Source organism: Vidua chalybeata, chromosome 24, assembly GCF_026979565.1.
Source record: "Vidua chalybeata isolate OUT-0048 chromosome 24, bVidCha1 merged haplotype, whole genome shotgun sequence".
NCBI classification, from domain to species: Eukaryota; Metazoa; Chordata; class Aves; order Passeriformes; family Viduidae; genus Vidua; species Vidua chalybeata.
This window is the reverse complement of record NC_071553.1, coordinates 6,509,396-6,528,733: the sequence shown is the minus strand read 5'-3', so window position 1 is coordinate 6,528,733 and position 19,338 is coordinate 6,509,396. Positions and strand designations below refer to the sequence as shown.

The 19,338-nt window shown below is 53.5% G+C and overlaps 1 protein-coding gene across 6 annotated transcripts in view; it reads right to left on the bottom strand.

The window, feature by feature from the left end:
* Positions 1-6,432, bottom strand: part of RAP1A (RAP1A, member of RAS oncogene family) — a 29,260-nt gene extending 22,828 nt beyond the window's left edge. For 2 of the 6 annotated variants that reach the window (XM_053963815.1, XM_053963818.1), the window contains exon 1: positions 6,322-6,432. The gene's annotated coding sequence lies outside the window, so the exon portion shown is untranslated. The other 4 variants (XM_053963820.1, XM_053963817.1, XM_053963819.1 and 1 more) reach the window with 4 other exon arrangements.
* Between the last annotated feature and the right edge of the window lie 12,906 nt (positions 6,433-19,338).

The following is a 19,338-nucleotide window of genomic DNA, read 5'->3' as shown; positions in this document are numbered from 1 at the left end:
TCAGGGTAAAGCAAGATGTGCTGGAATGAGACTGTTACACAAAAAAGGAGAATTGTGCCAGCAATAGCCTGACCCACTGAACTATGAGTTACTTTTAACTATCACGTGGTGAGTGGCATATAAAAAGATATTATTCTGCATGTCAGCTGTCTGTAATGAAAGTTTTCCTCTTCTCAGCTGCTCCTCCCTACAACTTCAAGTTTATTTGCATGGGAGAAAAGAATATTACATAAAAATACAACATAAAAGGCACTGCAACCAATACATCCAGCTGAAGTGCTCCTCCCACGCCCTCCCTGCTTTCCAGATTAAGGGTCTGTTTGCAGCTAAAAATGTGGGAAATGCCTGATTCCACAGAGATTCTCTTCCCTTGGACAAAAACCTGCAGCAGCCTGCCTTGCAGGGCAGGGAGCAGCCCCAGCTGCAGCCAGCGATGCTCAGACCCATCAGGAGCAGACTGCACTGCCCTCAGCTCACACGCAATACCCTGACTTAAACATGGCAAGTTCACATTTTTGCAGTATTAGAACACTGCAGAACACAACATCATTGACTCCAACAAATATTTGGACTAAAAAAAACCCCAAAACATTCCAGCCAGGCTTGACTCTGCAGTCACTGACAAGTGAAATGCAAGTGTTTTCCTGCAATGCTCCAGCAAGCAGCAGTTATGCAACACAGTCCATTGACAAACACGCTCCCAGGTGCAGAACATTCCCAAAAAGCAGGGTTTTGACAAAACAACCATCACCTATCACAGAAATGCTCATCCTGCTCGTCACACTGAGCACATTTCTGGGTGCATTTTGCCTCACTGGAGCGATGAATAAAGATTTGTTTCAGCCCCAACACAGCCACTGCTGTGGGCACATCCAGATCTCCTGCTTCAGTGCCCCAGATGGATTTAAGTATTTTCCATCTTATCAATATTCACAATAAATAACAAACCACAAGGCCTCGGGCCACCTGCTTAACAAGACTGCCACTGCCTGGCTCCCCACGTTTTAAGTCAAACAAAGTCAAATAGGTGAAACAGCCAAGTCAACCACCTGCAGCCACGGGCAGTGAGCAGCCTGGAGATTCCTTTCTGGATGTTTGTCCTGTTACCTGTTTCTTCCCTGGTATAAAAGCCCAAAGCAGGGTTGGGCTTCCCCCTCAGACTGATGACTCTGTTCATCAAAAGAAAGCAACCAGCAGTTTCCAAAGCATACCAAGTCTTCTTCTGTCAGCATCTGGACTTCTCAACCAAAGAAGTCCAATCTGTGCCTTTACCTGGGTTCAGGTGAAGCCAGTGCAGCTGCAGTGAGGAAGTGCCTGTTCAGGTACAGCAGGTATTTCCCAACTCCCAATACCTGCTGGAGCAGTGGCAGCAGGGAGCAGAGCACACATCAAAACATCAAAACACCGTCTTTATGTGGCCACGTCGGGGTTGAGCAGAGCCACCCGACCTGCTCCAGCAGCTGACACGGTGAGAAAGAGCCCCAGCCCTGCCCTGGGCTCTGCTGCCACGGGAGAACCAGAAACAGGCAGTTCTGAGCTCACCTTCACTCAGGTGTGCTGCCTGCCACAAGGCTTTGAGCACAGCCTGCCCATACAGAGCTTACAGACCCAAAATGACTGGAGATCCAGTGAGGGATGGGTTCTGGTGTCCCATTTTCTCCCACACACACCCCTAAGGATCTTCCCGGAGCACATGAATGCAATTTAAGTTTAAACACACCATTTCTGATCAGGAATGTAACGCTCAGTGCCTCCTCCTCGAGCACCACCCTTCTTCCCACAGCCTCCTCATTTTAATATCGTTAAATGGATTTCTCTACACAGCCTTCATTACTGCAGTATTTGCAAGGGAAGAAGTGATCTCTCAGTAACCAGTTCCTGTCCCTCTGCAGATCAAAACTTGTTTCATAGCAGGCCTGGGAGTGAAATGGCCCCAGAGGTGCAGCACAGAGTGCTTCAGTGTAAAAACCAGGTACCAAGAGCCAAGCAGGCCCAGGTGTGTCCTGACTGATGCTCTGCTGCCACTGGGTCCCCTTTTCTTCAGAGGGGAGCTCAGAAAACAGGCATTAATTAACAAAATTATGCTATCACAGGAAATAACAGGAAGCTTCTCATAATGAGCCATTTAGCTCTGAAGGGTTTCAGTCAGACATGTCAAACCAGCTCACAGAGGATGTCAACAGGCACCAGCACATGGCCAGCTGAAAAACAGCCAGCAGAGCCCCTCAATCTGCTGCAACAGAAAGGCAGCTCCACGTAACTCTCACCAACACAGGCTGCTCCTTGCAAATAACAACCTGGTGCCTCTGAGGACAGAGACCAAATGTCACCTATGTGGTATTGTTCTGGCAGCCAGAATGAGGCACAGGTCACGTTCCTCCCAGCTGCCACAGGCCCAGCAGAGTCACCACATCAGCCCTGCTGCAGCACGAGGCTGAAGGACACTGCCCTGGGTCAGATGTGCCAGGAACTGCAGTTTCTTGCTCCCTCCTCAGCTTCTTCCCTCCATCAGCAGTGGTGCTGGCACAATTAACGTGCATCTTCTTCACACCTACTTCAATCCTTTCTCCTCCGTGTCACAGTTCAACAGGTCTCCACCTAACCAGCACAGGTGGTTTTTCACTCTAATGTTCGTGCTGGAGACACTGAACTGCACCAGCTGGATTCCCAGTGGGTTCTTGCTTCCAAGAGTTTCTGAATGCTCAGCAATAAAGGTTCCACAATGGGAAAGCAGAGTTCAGTCTCTGCCTTGCCTTCCTCACCTCACAGGGGTGAGTAACCCACTACAGCTCCATTTCCACCAACTGAAACGTCCTGAGCCTGATTCTACCTTCCAGGACCTGCAGGGAAGGATGGAGAGGGACTATTTACATCTCACACAAGTTTTAACATCTGAGCAAGACAGGTTGGACCCAGTAAGAGAGCTCAGCAAGATGAACAGTTCTTTCAGAAGACTTTGGGACATCCTTACTTAGCTCTGCCATTAGGTGTCATGTTTCCAGCAGCAGCAACTTTCCTAAAGAGCAAACACAAATGCCTACAGGAAAATTTGACCCTGGGATTTAGAAGCACCTTTTTAGAAGATGCTTTCATTAAAATTCTGTTTAATTTCCAATTGACTATTAAATAAAAGTGTAAAAGAAAATAAATAACTACTTCAGCGTTCAAAATAAAATGAACTGAGGCTATACTTTAACCACCATCCTCACTACCTCATCTTCAAAAAATAACCCAACAACCCCCAAAATCAAGGCCAAAAAGTCCAAACTCCACCCTTGGACTTGACCAAGTTTTAAAAGTTGTCTGCAGAATTAAATACACAAAGTTATAAGAAGTGACAGATGTTCAAGATTAACGCGGCTCATCAGAAATTAAAAGAAAGTGATAAAATAGTAAGTCTCCCATATTGCCCTAAAACCCCAAAGTTTTGATCAGGATCCACAGCCAGAGCCAGCTACGCTGATTTTGGCAAGGTTGAAAGTAACACTGGATCAAGGATAATTCTGAACTTCAAACAGCTACACATAAAAAACACTTCAAATATAAAGCCTAAAGGTTTGAACTTATGTGTGTTCAAAAGATACACTTTGTTTTCTCTAGGAAAGCAGATAACAGGTTCCTGTTGTCAGAGCATTAGGATTCCTCTTGAAGACGATTTTTTTAAGTCTGCAAAGCTGCACAGAAGCAATCTGTTCTCTAAACACTGAGCAGGAGTTCAAAGTGCCACCGAGTGCGCTGTGCACGTGCAGGGTACAAGAAAAAGCACTGCAATATAAAGTACAAACAAATGCTTGGAGTTGTTTATGCCCAGGACGATGATTCAATATACAATTAAAACTTTAAAGTTCAAGTACATCCACATGTTACCCTCCTGCCATTTAATTACTTTTCAGTTTTTTTAAGAACAGTCCTCAGACTGGCTGAGCAGCCACGAAATGTATCACTAATAACCCATGTCTGTGCATTTGCAGCTTGTGGCTTCAAATAGAAACTGTTCCATGCTCTGTGTAAACACCAGTCTCCAAATAAAAGCATTAACCTGTCACTGGACTTACGCTGTGCGAGTAATTCAGCCCTCTTGGCAGGAGATCCTCTCAAAACCTTCAGCAAAGCTACTTACCCTAAAAACAGCCACGCCAGAGCCAGGACACGTGACGGCAGCCAGCGCTCAGCTCCCGGGAGCCCTGGGGTGACAGCGCGGCTGGGACAGCTCCGGCCTGGGCTGGCACCGAGGCTGGCCCAGCCCTGCACCTCCTGGGCATCCCCAGGGCAGGCTGCGAGCAGGATCTGCTCCGGAGCGGGGCGGCTCCGCTCCCCGCGAGGACCACGCCACGCCAGCACCGCGCATGAAAACAGATTATTTTTAGAAGCGGTGCGAGCACAGCACTTCCTGCCGGCTCCACCTTGAAGAACGACAGACGCTCTGTCACCCTCCATTCCAAAAGCAGGATTTCACAACTTCTGCTACCTGCCACAACACAGAGAGGCAAGGGACAATCTGCCGAGAGCGGCAAGCGACAATTTCCCAGTTTGTGACTTGGCACTAAGTACTTCTGTTGGAATATGCTGCCAGTCTTCACTCACGTCAATAAATCGATGCCTTTTTTCCTGCCACAGGGATGAACAGAACATTAAATGTTTTTATTTATGACACTGATTTTTTTCCATAGCAACCGGATGTGAACATGGCATTCCCAGCGCAATGAAGTCACTATAGCAACGTGATAATGATGTCAGAATAATCAGACAGCGTTTCATACTTGTGAAATATATCGCTTCTGTGAATTCAGAAAGTTGCAGAGACCACAAAAGCAAGAGTGCTCCATCTGGAACTTCCCTTTAACTTGTCTGGTTTTGGATAACTTCTAATTAAAGGCACAGAGCTTTGCTAACGCACCCTTCTCTGTTTCTCCAAGCTTCATCCATTACTTCCTGAAAGTCTCACAAATTCCCGCGTTAAAACCCTTTCAGATCCGAGGATCCGCTACACCAGGGAGAATTACTGACACACCATTTCGGCATGAAAAAGGCAATGACACAAATCACAACAGTGAAACACTTCACAGCAGACAGGCACTGTCAACTGAACAGACGCTTTCCTCAACCCTTCAAATAATCTGGTGTCTCTTTGCGTGGAGCAACTCAACTACTCAGAGAGAATCACAAAAGCAACAGAAATTACAGAGCGCCGATACAATGCTCCGAAGGCAGATAGGCGTTTTCAAGTCAAACAACTATTTTAAGAAATATTATCTCCCCTGTTAAGCTACTGAAAGGAAGAAACCCAGAGTTTTCATGGTTTGCCCTTCCTGTTTGCAGCTCTTTCCAAGCTGTGCGCAAAGCAAGACCCAATTCCAGCTCTGTGTCAGTGGGAACTGGCTCGCTGTGTCCAAACCCCAACCCCCGCACTGAGGAGGCTTCGCAGGAATCCCTGCACCAAACCCACACGCTCTGTACCTCAAATATGGCCAATACAACAATTAACGAGAAGTATCTAAACACCAAAGTTTCCCTATGCAGAGAACAGTTTCTCTTTAAAGCGACTGAAGGAAGTGCACGAACCCTTTTCAGAGCTGAAGTGGTCTGAGACAACCAGTCCTTGGGAGTGGAGGAGGGCGATGGGCTGGGAGGGTGAGGACGGACCGGAGGGTGAGGATGGGCCAGTCCGCTGCTCCACGTGGCTCACGGGGGGCTCCCCCTGGGCTTGTCCCACCTGCCCAAACCTCCTGCCGCCCACCCGGGCCGGCCCATGCAGCCCTGTCCCCCGTCCTGCCGTGCCCTGTCCCCCGTCCTGCCTGCCTGCCCCTGTGCCAGCCCACCCCCCGTGCCTCCAGCCTCGCTGTCCCCTCACCTCCGGTGCTCCTCGGCCCCGCACAAGCCCCTGCGCCCCTTCCCACCGCGGAGAGCAGCGGGACGCCCCGCACACACCCGGCCGCACGAACACCGCAGCAATTCCGCTTATCCCCGAGCCCGGCGGCGCCGCCGGCAGCGCGCAGCCCGCCCGGTGCCGCACAAGATGGATGTCCGGCGGGGCCGGGACGGGACCGGGGCAGGACGGGGCCGGGGCCGGGGCCGGGGCCAAGGCCAAGCCGCCGCCCCCGCGCTGCCGGCCGGGCCGCGGGAGGGAGCGCCCGGCGCGGCCCCGCTGACACCGCCCGGCCCCGCCGGCCCTGCCCGGCCCCCGCCCGGCCCCTGCCCCGCTCCGCCCGCCCGCCCGCGCGGCCCCGCGGCCTCGCCAGGCCCCGCCGGGACACCCGGAGCCGCCGCTCCCCGCGCCGCTCCCCCGGCCCGGCCCCGGCCCCCGCCGCCTTCCCCGCTCACCGCCGCCCCCGGGCCGCCTCCCGCCGCCGCTCCGCCGCCCGGTGCGGGCCGGGGCTCGGGGCTCGGCTGCTGCCGCTGCCGCTGCTGCTGCTCTGCGCGGCGGCGGCGCCGCGTCCGCTCCGCCCTCCGCGGCCGCGGCCCGGGGAGGAGCCAGCGGGGCGGGCGGGGACGGCCGGGCCCGGCAAAAGTTCCGGGAGGGCCGGGGCAGGTGCGGGGCTCCCGGCCGGGCCGGCGGTGAGCGTCCGGCGGGGCCGGGCCGGGCCGGGCCTGTCCCGCTGGGCCGGAGCGTGTCCGGGCACGGGAGCGGAGCCGGGACGGGGCTGGAGCCCCAGGAGCGGCTGGGAAGGGGCTCAGCCTGGAGAAGAGGAGGCTCAGGGGCGAGCTCTGCACAGCTCCCTGCCAGGAGGGGACAGCCGCGGGGATTTGGGGTCTCATCGCAGGGAACAGGGGCAGGAGGAGAGGGAACGGCCTCGGGCTGGGCTGGGCTGGGGCAGGGCGGACATCGGGGGGAATTTCCCCATGGGAAGGGGACACAGCAAGCGGGGGACGGGGCTGAGGCTGTTTCCATGGAGAGGAGGTGATGCTGCACCGCTCACACAGGACAGGACAGGAGTCACCAAGAGGTCACCAAGCACTACCCCACCACGGGGCTCAGGACCAGCGCTGCACCACCTTCACCCCTTAAAAAGCTTCTCCTGAAACACAGCGCTTCCAAGTGCGTGGGGAGTTTTGTTTATTTGTTTAGAAAAGCACGAAAAGAAAGAACTGTAACATCGAAGTGAAGTGCACATGTAACTGACACGAAACGGACAAAGTGCAGGAAGAGGAAACGGAACATAAATGTCCTGGTGGTGTTTTTGTCACCGAGGTTTGTAAGTGCCAGCGGCCGCACAGGGAGGATCAGGTCAGAAGTCCAGCGCAGTCACTGATCTGGGAGATCTCTTCATTAGCCCCAGCTTCAACTATAATTCAGCTCTAAACTGCACACTCCAGAAAAGCTAATGTCAACAGTCAATGAATTTCAGGGGCTTTTTTTCCTCGTTAAGAATGTATAAATACCGCAGGAGGAGCTGTAGTCGCTTCTGTGGTTGCGATGCCCGGCTCTCCATGAGAGGGATCTCTCATGTTCCCAAGCACTGTCACCTCCCCACACAACCAGGGACAGGACGAGGACTGCAGCTGTCCCTGGGATGCTCCTGGTCAGGCTGCAGAGGACGGTGCCAGAGGCAGCAGCAGCACACCCACGGGCCTCCCCACACTCCCCCATCACCGCTTGCAAAACTCCAGGGACACGAGCAGATTCATTGAGGTCTGAGGCTACAGCAAGGATATTTTAGCAGTCATGCTGCCTTTCATCCAGAACTCCAACAAAAATGCTAAATATTACTTGTCTGGCCGTACAGATGAGAAAACAAAGATGAAATGACTTATCCAAAATCCCTAGCAAGTGAGCGGAGACGCACAGAGCTCGGAGTCCCCACTCACCCTCTGTAGCTGAAACTGCTCCAGTTCTCCCTCTCACAGCTTTGTGTGTGCAGCAGAAATAAATACACCGCGCAGAATTTTGCTTCCAGGTACAATTTGTGGCTGCTGATACCGATCTGTAAATCCCTGTTTTTATGGCTTAAGAGGTGTCTCCTTCCCTGGGGACCACCGTGCTGGGAGGTGAATCACGGCTTGATTGGAATCGCTGGAGGCAGGGCGATGTCAGCAAAGGATTTCCACACTTTGTCTCTGCAGGACTTGGCAGCCTCAGCAGTGAGAGGCTCAGTGGGACAGTCGGGGTGGCAAAAGCATCTGCCTTGAAGGATGCTCAGCACTCGTGGTTGAGCAACTTGTTTCTTCAGAGTACAAACGTTATCGTGAAATCTGTGAGCCTAGGAAGTTACCAGCTCAATGCTTAAAAACACGAGCCTGTGTCTGGAAAACAGGCAGGGACAAAATATCAGCAGTAACTTCTGTTTTAAAAGCTGTGTAAAAACATATTCCTATGGGCAGAAACTGCAAGGGATGCAATTCCTTTAACAGGCTCAGTGTGCATTTGAGCATTCTGAGGACTTTACCCCAAATCTCCTTTGAAATCAAAGCTTTAACAAGCTTTGCCCCAAATATCAACACATTTGCAGCTTTTCCCACTGAGCACCAAGTGAGGAGTTTTATTGTACCCAAGGAATCACACACTTATCTATTTCATGGCTTGTGGATCATCTTCCAAGTTTCAAAACAATAAGGGTCCAGGCACACTGAGGGCCTGACTCAGCAAGACAGAACTCCTTTTTGATGTGTGTTCTGGGAAGGTTGACTTTTTCTCCCGTTTTCTGCAGGTTTGAGTGGAAGCTGATAACATTTATTGCTGAGTCAGACTTTGCAAGTACATGAAATTAGATCTGGATGAATGTGAACCTGCTTATGAAATGATTAGAAGAGGAGAAGCAGGTCCAAGTTCAGCTGAAATCAGAGGCACTTTTCCTAGTGACTCCTGCAGGGAATAAATCTGGATCTCCGTTTCTCCCAGCCCCAATCCTGCCCTCCCTCAGCCAGAGCTCTCTCACTCCTGTCTGCTGCTCCTTATCTCTCACCCAGCAGTGGGCTGCTCGTCAGCAAATCCAGTCTGTCAACAGGGTGTTACATCCCGTGTCCACACCTTGTGCATTCCCCATTTCTAACAAATCCCATGATTGCAGGGACGTCTCCAGGGTGGCTGACAGCACTGACACCTGCCTGGAGGGCTGGAACCTGCTGACAACCCCAAACCAGGGGTTTCCACTCCACACCAACTCAGCAACAACACAAGGTTATGAGGCACAGAGAATCGATTCTCTGTGTCCTGTCACATGCAGGACACAGCCTGTAATGTCCTGGACACAGCCCAAGAAATCCAGTGACCCTTCCCACTGCAGTTTTATTGAAAAAGGGTGTAATTTATCACAGCCCATCTGTTTATACAAAACAGGAGTTGCCACAATAGCTTCTTTCCTGAACTCTAAATCCATTCATATTAAATTACACCAAGATTTCACTCCCCTTTTCCTGCTATATGGCAGGGGTAAAAGGCTGAAAGGAAAACACTTGTTTATCCCAGAACCTGCAACAGGATTGCAATTTTTCACCTGCTTTTGCAGCTGAGTTGCTGAGGTTGCACTGAGTCTTCTGCAGGCAAATTATTATGAAGCAGAATCCCTCAGGACTTCTTTTATTCCAAAGCAATAATTGCCCCCTTGGATAAATCATCACAAGTTCAGCTGATGTAAATATGTAGCTAAGGCCCATTTGCTGATTTAATGAAATTCAGAAACAATTTGTGATTGCATAATGACCTTGGATTCCTGGCTGATAGAATCAGAGGGCTGGAAGTAAATGAAAGTGGGTTTGACACCATGCAGGCTAATAACACATTTTCCTTTTGCTCTGGCTGTCAGGAGGGAAGGTGCTGACTGCATCCTGCTCCTGTCCTCAGTGTCTGAACTTAAGCTGCACAAGGAAGGAGCTGGTGCTCTCTAAACTTACAATAATCATTCTTTAAACTCTAGTCAGGGAAGAATCAAGAGAAAAACGCTCATTCCAAAGACCTCAACACAAGCCTTTGAAGTTCAAGCATAATATTTTCTTTACAGATGAGATTGCAGTGTATCATTATGAATAATGACTTAATGATGTAATTAACAGTGAGCACCCACATGGCTGCCAGCAGCTGCCCTGGCTGAGGGTCACCGAGCTCACACCTCACCTCCCACGCTGTCCTTGCCAGGGATCTGAGCAGAAAGGATCATTTAACACAGCCCAGCATCCCAAGCTCTGTAGGGCAGGAGAGCTCCGAGCCCTGAGCCTGTTCCCAGAGCAGACAGGACCAGATTCCCTGGAAGCCCCATCCCTGCTCCCTCTGCAGCCCTGCTGGTTCCAAGCCCACAGTCTGGCTGGGGAAGCTGCCAGGCAGTTAGGCAGATGAGGGGAACTCTGGGGTCTGGGCAGGGATGGCTGGTCCCAAGGCAGGGCTCTGCCAAAGCTCCAGCAGGCTTCCAAAGGGAAAGCCTGGACTGGCTTTCCATGCTCTGCAGCCCTGGGGCAGCAGGGCTGGGGCCATGCTCCTTCCCCAGCTCATCCAGTGTCCCTAAAGTCCCTAAAATCACAGGCAAGGCTGGATCCCAGTGATCACAGAGGTATTTTCCAGGTTTGAGCCCTAAGGATGTGAGCACAGGGACTGCAGAAAGGGTGAGGAGGCAGGAGCAAGGCCTCCCCTACCAAAACCATCAGCAAGCCTGGGCTTTCCTCCTTTGTCACTGTTGCTCTGAAGGGGACATGGGATGCAGAGAGGCTTCTTAAGATGTTTCCCAAACATTTCCCTACCTCGTGAGCATGCCAGAAAAGCCTGGAGTCAGTCTGGTGTCTGCAGTTCTGCAGAGTCAGGAGAAAGGCAGAGGCTGATAGGGGTTTCTGGTTCAGGGGGTTTATAAATATCATCAGAGGCTGTGAAACTCACTGGGGAAGGAAGCACAAATCCCACTTCCCATGCTCAGCTACGGCAGGGAGCTGTCAATAGCCATGCACAGGGATTCCCATGGTTCAGTGTAACAGCACAACGGGCTGCTCTTACTCTCTGCAAGCAGGAGTCTCCTTGTCCAAAGCTCTAGCAGCCTGGAATTTCCTACCAGAGGAGCCTGTGAAGGAAAGGACCCTCAGAGAGCTGAACAAGAGCAGAGCCAGCAGCCTGGGCACCTCTCCTGGCTGAGCTCCCAAGGTGCTGGAGCTGTTTGAGTGTCACCTGTGCATCTCCCCACTGCACAGCCAGCCTGGCCTGGCACAGAGCTGCTCCCAGCAGTTTGCTGGGGCTGCTTCTGGATGGGAGAGGTGAATTTGTCTTTCAGAAGCTGGGACACACGATGGGAGATGGTCCCATCTTAGGGTGGGACCTGACCCAGCAGTGCCTCGGACTGAGACACATTTGTAGGATACTTCACAAATCCCCTGGGTAGGGATGGGTGGCACCTCCACAGAGCCCCCAGAACACAGCCCAGGGCCTCGTTCTGCCCTCAATAACCCCATCCACAGTTGGCAACATGGCTTGGGCAAAGCTGCTGGATTTGCACAAGAAAAAGCCAAAGCAGAGGGGCCCGGAGCTCCCTGACCCCTGAGCAGCCACAGCCAGGGGAGGCCCGGTCTCAAACAGGAAAAACTGGGACAGCAGAGCTCAACATGAGCACTAACAAGTGTTATTCTTTCAGCTGACAAACTGTGCTCGCTGCTCAAAGGCAGCTGCAACCACACATTTTCTGTTACCCAACCTCTTCCTGTGCAGCCCTGTGGAGCCAGGCACTCACTCACGCCGTGCCCGGGCGGTGCCTCCTCCATCTCTGGGTACCAAACCTCCTCCTCCACTGCCAGCTGCTTTCACCCATTTCTAGGGCAGCTGCAGCTGCCATCTTACTACTTCTACTTTGTAAGATCCAGGCAGTAGAGTATGGGGAAGCTGGGAGAAAGGAAAGAAAAAAACCAAAGATAGAATGAAAGTTAAAATATAACTACAAGAGGAAGTCAGAGACATCCTTTGACTGGAGGTTTGGTGGAACCCACACAATGAGACAAACATTGCCTTGAAATTGAACGTCATATATATTGAAATGAGAGAATGTCTAACTCAGTAAGTACTCCTTGCCATGCTTCCTTTCATGGGGTTTAAACACTTGTTTCTTTAAACACAGTCACACAATGACTGTATTGTAGCCAAGGGGCAGTTTTTGATTAGCAGGTAAAACAATCCAGGTATTTGTCTATCAGCTTCTGGAAGCTCTGTAAGACCCATGGAGTTTCTCCATGACCTGTCCCAGCCCTCTCCCAGTTAATGACTGGTTCCACTCAGGGTCAGACACAGGGCTGCAGGACAGGGTTTATAAAGGCATCCGTGAGGGAATAATGAACTCACCTGTGCCTGGAGAAGAGATGTGTGTTTCCAATTAGTGCTGCTCTGCTGTCCTAAGAGGACTTAATCGTGCCACAGCCTTGGAGACCCTCCAGCACCTTCATTCCTCCTGCTTCCAGGGGTTAGCAGGAGCTTGTCCAAAACCAGCTATGTCAGGAGAGGCAGCTCCTCGGCTGCCTTTAATAGCTGCTCACTGTAATTATGATCACAGTAACACTTAGACTTTTGACAGCACTCTTTGTTTTCTGATTGCTTCCTGAACACAAGTGAATAACCCTGGCTTTGAGCCTCTTTCTCGAGAAGTGCAGGTATTTTCCTTGGGGAAGGCTGAATAAAGTAAAGCAAATGCTGAATAGGAGGGAGCACGAGGCACCTGTGTCTGCTCACGGTGCTTCCCCGCCCAGTACTGTCACCCTGGCTCCCTTTGGGCAGCAGCTGAGTGTCACAGCCTGAGCCCAGCTCTGCCCTCAGCGTCGCCTCCTCAGCGGATCATGAGTCACTTCCACTCCTGCTCTGACTCAGAAGCTTTGACTGGAAGCTGCCTGAGAAAGGCCTGGATGTCCTGTGTGTCTCCCACCCTGCCCTGGTTCCCCCCTGGGCGGGGGCCAGGGTGCCAGTGCCTCGCCAGGGCCGGGCAGGTCACGCTGGGACAGTGGGCAGCACACACGGATCTCCTCTGTGCACCCACAGATTGTGGGGCTGGAAGCTCCCCACAAAGAGCCGTGCTCTCTGTGCCTCACCAGCAGCGTGCGTGGCTGCAGCCCAGCTGAAATCCCGGTGACCTCCTCGACACGTTTGGGTGTGCTTTGGTTCCCAACACTTCCCTCTGTTGCCCTTTGGAAAGAGAGTGTTCACATAAATACCAGCAGATGCATTTGAAAACAGCTCGTCTCCCAGCCCGAGTGGAAGTGAGCAAAGATAAAATAGTTGCATCTGATGGGAGAAATCCAGCAGCTGGGTTTGCCGGGAGCAGCCGGCCCGGGCAGGGAAGATTGTGGCTCACGGGCTGAAGGTGTCTCAGCACTCGTGGCAAGGACTGGGAAAAACCTGAACCAGTGACACCAGAGCGCTCAGCCCAGCAGTGACCTGAGCAGGGTGGGGACAAGCTGCCAGCCTTGGAGCCACCCCTGCCGTGGGTGCCCGCTGGGACACGGGTGGGTGTGGGACTGAGACCTGCCCGTCAGGAGGAGCCCCAGCGCTGCCCCGGGAGGGCTGGGATGAGGCTCCCGGGGCTGTTTTCCCAGGGAACAAGCATGCCAGGGATGAGGGCAGTTATCTGCCAGATCTCACTTTTACCCTAAACTGACAAAAAGTGTCCCAGGAACTGCTGCCCCGTTTGATAAACCAGGATGGGAGCTGAGCTCCTGGGCTGATGGGGGCCGGCTCTTCAGGTTACCTTAATGACAGCAATCTCCACTTGTCTTTCCAGAGTTACAGAAACCGCAGAGGTATCAGAGCATTTAATCGCTTGTTTTACTGCCTGGGCTGTGTGTTGTGGTGAGGAGCTGCATTCCAGACTGACGGCTTCTCCCGATGGCTCCTGTCACCGCCGTGCGCTGCTGCCGGGCACGTCCCCAGCGCAGCAGCTCCTCGGGCACGATCCCCACCCCAGCAGCTCCTCGGGCACGATCCCCACCCCAGCAGCTCCTCGGGCACGATCCCCACCCCAGCAGCTCCTCGGGCACGATCCCCACCCCAGCAGCTCCTCGGGCACGATCCCCACCCCAGCAGCTCCTCGGGCATGCTCTCGGCAGGGCAGGGTGGGGGGCAGCTCAGCACGGGCTCTCTGCCCTCCCCGCTGCCCCCGTGCCCGCAGCCTCAGGCTGGGCTGGCCGAGAGCCACGGGCTGCTCGCCACCTCCTGAGACCCTGCCGGCCCGCTGCGGCCTCTGCTCGCACACACGGCGGCTCCTGGCGCTGGCTGTCCCGGGGATCGGTCGCTCCTGCCCTGCCCTCCCGTCCCAGCTCACACGGGTCCCGCTCCCGGCGGTGCCGGGCTCTCCCTGCGCCAGCCCCGCATGGAAACCTCGGGCGAGCCCAGTTTGCATCGCCCGGCTGCCGAATGAGCAAAGCCCAGCTCAGCAGTCTCATCCCCCACGTGTTCGGACCGGAGTGGAAGTGACGAGGAGCTGAGCAGATGGAAACAATGACACTTCATCTCCCCGTCCTTCCAGACGAGCGTTTCCCATGCAGCCTCTTCAGCAGAGCCCAGGTGCCAGGGCTGCACGAGGGCAGAGCTGCATCCCTCACACTGGAGCAGGGCTCTGGTGTTATCATTCACCAGGGAACACGCTCCTTTAAATTCCCTCCACTGGAATCCCTGCAGCGCTGGGATTCCTTCAGACAAATCTTAGGGGCAAACTCCAGATACATCATGGTGAGGCTCCAAAACTTGCAGCAGGCATTTCAGAATGCTTTATTTCCTCCCAAATCAGGGCAGCAATCCTGGCAATGTGTCACTAACAAAACAGTTTTCTACAGCAATGAGAGCTCTGTGTAAGGAAAAATAAATTGTTGTGAGAAAAAATAAATTCCTTTTTCTCGTGAAGGAACTGAAAAACATCTCTGAGTTAATGGTAGAACAAAAGAGGCCTTGATTTCTGCCGTCCATCACGGAAAAGGTTGGATCCAAACACACATACATTAAAAATAAAAAGGTATAAACAATGCTTCCTTCCTAAAGAGCTTCCCTGGCAAACCTGGACCGTGCTGGCCCCCAGAGCCCGGCTGCCTCCAGCTCACCTTCCTGTTGGTGGAGCTCACCTCCTGGGGACACTCCAGGCACCTCTCAGGACCACTTCCCTGGAAAATGGTTTGTGTTCAGTCCATCTTTGATCAAAGAAAGGCCCAAGGGCTTTCCTTCCGTGCGTGGCTGCCCTCGGTGCTGTGCCAGGGTGTGGGGTGGGACTGAGCCTCCCTCCTCCCTCCTCTGCTCCACGGCCCCGCAGCAGTCACTGAACCTCCCTGCGGAGCCCAGGCCAGAGGGAGCAAGCTCTGGGAGCCTGCGTGGGATCAGTGTGGCAACTGGGCCCACTCTCCTCTCTGGTCTGGAGCCACCAGCTCCTTCTCCCTCCCCAAGGGCCCGTGGGGTTTCATTTGTCTGTTTGGAATTGCTGCTCCTCGGGGGAAAGCCTCTGCTTCCACCTCCGAGAGGATCAGTGCAGCCGCAGGACCAAATCCCTCTGTTCATCACACCGGGCAAAGCTGCAGCAAATAAATCCTGTTAAGCCACTGGGGCCACTCTGGGCTTACCCAGACAGAAACAGCAGCACTATAAATAAGATCTTGGTTTGATTAGGGAAATAAAGGCAGGAAAAAAGCACTTAAAAGATATCCAGAGGAAATATAAGCTCTACCCCCCCAGTCATGCTGACAGTGATGAATTAGTCCACGAATGCCAGTCAGAGAGTGAGTCATGCTTCATAAATAAATTACAACAAGATATTCATAGAATCATAGACTATCCTGAGCTGGGAGGGACCCACAAGGATCATCAAGCCAACTCCTGGCCCTGCACAGGATGACCCAAAAGGTTAAGAATCTTAGGAAATTCCTTGGTAATATTCATTTAATCTGGGACATTTGTAGCCTGAGATGCCACTGAACACTCAAAATCCAGAGTAACTCAGTGAGCCTGTATCAAGCACATATATTTATTGTAGTTGATAGAGCTGATTTCTGGCAGTGTCCAGCCCTTGTTGGAGACAAACTGATTTGGAGAAGCTGACAATGGGTTTTACACCCCGTGTTCTCAAGCCCCGGGGACAGGCAGGGCAGTGGCAGTGGGTGCTGCCTGTGCCAGGTGAGTTGTCCCCTCCTGAGGATGCTCATCGATGAGATAATGACACTTTCCTCCCTTTCTTTTCAGAGAACGGCTGCTTTTGCAGTGCTTTGCAGTTAAATAATTTGCTGGTGTTCAAAAATAAGAGCTGGGAAGGGAGCTCAGGGCCTTGGCTTTGTTTCACCCCGTCCTGCCTCCCCCAGCCTTGCTGTACTGAGATGCAAAATTATCAGTGGAAGAGTTTATAAAATGTCAAAACAGTTTCTCTCCTGTCAGGCAGACAATTTGTGTGTAAAAAGAGCCTCCTGCCAGCTTAAACCTCCCTTTCATCTCCCCAGGATTCATTGTATGCCATTTTCATGGCATTTTAAAGCAGTCTCTAACGAAGAGCGAGGATGGAAAGTTCTGTGCTGTGCAGTGGGATCCCGGATTGCTGCCAGGGCCGGGCAGAGGCTGTGAGACACAACCCAGGTGATTTCCTCTCCCCACACGCAGGAGGTGGCTCTCCAGAGGGCTGGGTGATGGCTCTGCATCGCTCTGTGACAAGCTGGGAAAGCAGCTCCAGGAATAAAATATCCCAAGGAGCCGCGTGTCCCCGGTCAGCCGAGAGCAGCCGTGTGACTCCGTTCGTCCCAGCCCGGGTGCTGTGGGGCAGGAAGAACTGGATAACCCGGGAATGGCTGCTCCCACGGGCTGGCAGAGATCACTCCCGTGTGCAGGAGTGCAGCTGGCATCAAATGGGGTCCTGTGCCAGCTGCGCTGCACCCACTCCACAGCCACACCCAAAGAAAACTCTAAAAGCCTCCAGTTACAATGCAGTTAATTCTAAAAACACACAAAAATATAATTTGTCCAAGCCCCTGTCCCTGCACTCCTGCCCTGTTTGTACCTGGAATTCCAGGGCTGGCCAGCGGGAGCAGTTTCGAATCCCACCCGTCTGCCCAGTAAAGCCTCCGGGCCATACTGGTTTGGCAGCCCCAGCTCCTCCCTCCGGCCCTGCACTGCCCGACGGGCTCGGCGGGACCAGCACACACAGCTCGCTGCCGGCTCCGGGGCTTTGAAACCCAAAGCCACGGGAGAATCCGAGCCCAGCACAGCTCAAGCTCAGGGAATGGGATGTGGAAGGGAAGAAGAGCTTTCCAGATCTGATTGTCCTCTGACAATTTGCTCTTGACAGCAGCTGAAATCATCTTTGGAACCAACCCTGCATTCTAAGGACAGTGAACTTTGCCTTTCAGCACAGCTCCGTGTGTGCCTGAGGAGGGGTTTCTTCAGGATTTTGCATCTGTGAGAAAAACCAGCAGTGGTTTTCCAATATCACCGTGCCCCTATTGGAGGGGCAAGGGGGAAAATCCCAAATGGGGAATTTCAGAGGGAAACCAAAAGGGTTCTGCTCCTGTCCAGCCCTTTGCAGCTCAGTGTAGACCAGATTAACCCTCCTTTTACCATGGATGGGGAAACTGAGGCACAGTGACAGGACGCTGTCCCCCACACCAGGCTCCAGCCTCTCATTCTGGCTCGTAATTCACCAGCCCACAATCACTCCAGCTGTGATTCTGCTCCACACTCACATCCTCTCTCTGCCTTGCTTTCACTTCCTTCCCGGGCAGGGAAGAGCCAGGACAGAACTCGCCACTCGCCACCGCTTGGTTTAGGAGGTGCCTGGGTTTTTTTTCCTACAAAGTAAACATTAAATTTTGAAATCCAGAAAAGAACTCCTCCACGCCTCCTGGCACAGGAGCAGAAGCTGTTGGGATGTAAGGAAAGAGGGGGCACAGACACCCCAAAGCACGGAGGGGGCTGTGGCTGGGCGCTGTGTGAGCCAGGCCCGGGGACAGCCGGGACCCACCGGGGCTCCAGGCAGGGCCTGCCGGGGAGCTCACCTTCCAGGAGGCTGCTCTGGGCTCCCCTCGAGCCTTTCAGAACAAAGGCAGACGTGGCTGTTGTTGACTCACAGGATAAGATCATTGTTGTGGGATATTTTGTTTTCTGTGTGTCACTTAGACATGATTTTTTTCTAGCAAATTTGCTCTCCTCCCCTCCACCCCCAAAGTGAAAAGGGAATCTGTGCTCAAAGCCGCAGCTGAGATTGCAGAGACCTTCCCTTCCTGATCCTTATCTCACCAGGATGTAGGAGGATCCCTCGGGAATAGCTGGAAGCCTTTCGCTGGAGCCATCCAAGAAACGAGTACAGCCTTTAAATGGCAAAACCATCAAGTGCTGGGGAGCGGGATCCGAAAGCCTTTAACCCCATCTCAGCGCGACATCCCGGGACTCGCCCGGCACGGGCTGCTCCTGGAGCAGGCTCCGCAGGCTCTGCCGCCCCAGCTCGGTAACTAAAAACCCACCTTGGAATCCCAGGCTCACCAGAGCCTTCGAGCGCTGCCTCCCAGCGCCGCTCCCGCCCTGGGCCGGCAGCAGAGCCGGGGCTGGGTCAGCCCGAGCCGCTCCGGAGCCCAGCCCAGGGAGCGCTCAGTCGCTTTGCCAGCTGTGGAAACCTCCAGCCCTGCGTTTCCCGAGCCTGGGGCTGAAGGAGGGCAGCGGGAGAAGGGCCGAGCGCCCCCGGAGTGAGGATGCAGCGCCCGCGGCACCCAGAGCGCCCCAGGGCAGAGGGAAAGCCGCGCTCATGCGGGGCAGGGACAGCAGAAGGGCACAGGCTCATCCTCCTCCGGTGACAGAGGAGTCACAGCAGCCCAGCACCCTGGCTCTGTCGTGTTTAGGGCAGGAAACAGATGCTGCCTGGTGAGGAAGCACCTGAAGAGTATCAGAGCACCTTGTGCCTGCCCCGGCAGGAACCTGGTGGGAACAGGGGGTACTGGGTGGAACCGCCCCGATTTGGCCCCAGCTGGGCTCGGTGGCATCGCCCTCGGTCACAGTGTCCCCAGGGAAAAGCACCTGCCTCTGGAGGACAGGGGAAGGGCAGGGGCACGGCTGGAACGGCCCTGGCACAGGGGCTGCTCCATCCTCCAGCTCCGGCTGCCCGCTCCAGCCGGGTCAGGGCGCTCTCACAGGGTGGAGCCTCCGCTCCAGCACCCGCCCTCTGCCTTCACAACTTGGCTTTCTTTCTCGTTATCTGGCTCAGATTGATTGGGAATTAATTTTTCCCCAGGTCAGGTCTGTTTTCCCCATGCTGGTAATGGCAGAGTCACCTCTCCCTGCCCTTACCTTCACCCAGGAGCTTTTGGTTTTTAAGTGCAGCCCCTTCAACACCACAACTGAGCTGCCTCAGTTGTGACAGTGACTGGAGAGATTAACTGGACTGATAAGTGACCGCTTTGCAGCCAACTGCTGCTGATATTTTTGCACCTCTAAATCGGCTTGAA